Below are 848 nucleotides of genomic sequence, written 5' to 3' on the forward strand. Positions count from 1 at the left end.
ATATATATATATATATATATATATATATATATATAAATATATATATATATATGTATGTGTGTGTGTATATGTGTGTGTGTACGTGTGTGTGTATGTATGTATGTATGTATGTATGTATGTATATGTATAGATAAACATGTTTGGGTGTGGGCCATTAAAATATATAAAATACGCGCGCGCGGTGGCGTGTATATACTTATATAATGTATGGCTGTCTTGTTTTTATGTTATCTCTCCTTGTAGCTTCTATGTTATTGCGGTTCAAGTTACAACCTGGATCCAAATGGAACAAATGGATTCAAAATATGGTTAGTATCAGATTCTCATGACTTGTTATACTTTTCGTTCATGACTGTAACATAACAAATTATAGAAATGAATCAACATAATTTTATATGCATATTTTGCAGAACTTTCTGTTATTCTTTTCTATGAGTTTTATACATGTAAGTCCAAAATATCTTATAAGGAAAATAATGCTATATTTATTTTAAGTATTAACTTAGTGGGTGATATTTTTATTCGACAGGATTATTAAGCAAAATATCATGTAAACATCATTTATACACTAACTAAACAGCATATTTTGTTAAGGTTATTTCTACAGATATTCTATAGAGAAATAACCTCAACAAAATAATGTAAGAAGCACTGCCGACGCAGTAGAACGTGGAACTCTCTTATAAAAACCATTAATAAGCTTTATTATGTTTGCATAACAAAGTACCGCGGACCTACCTACGAATCATTAACATTTACAAAATATTATGTATACATGTATATATGTACATATGCATACATACATACATACATATATATATATATATATATATATATATATATATATA

The sequence above is a fragment of the Octopus bimaculoides genome, chromosome 15 (genome assembly GCF_001194135.2).
Source record: "Octopus bimaculoides isolate UCB-OBI-ISO-001 chromosome 15, ASM119413v2, whole genome shotgun sequence".
Taxonomy (NCBI): Eukaryota; Metazoa; Mollusca; class Cephalopoda; order Octopoda; family Octopodidae; genus Octopus; species Octopus bimaculoides.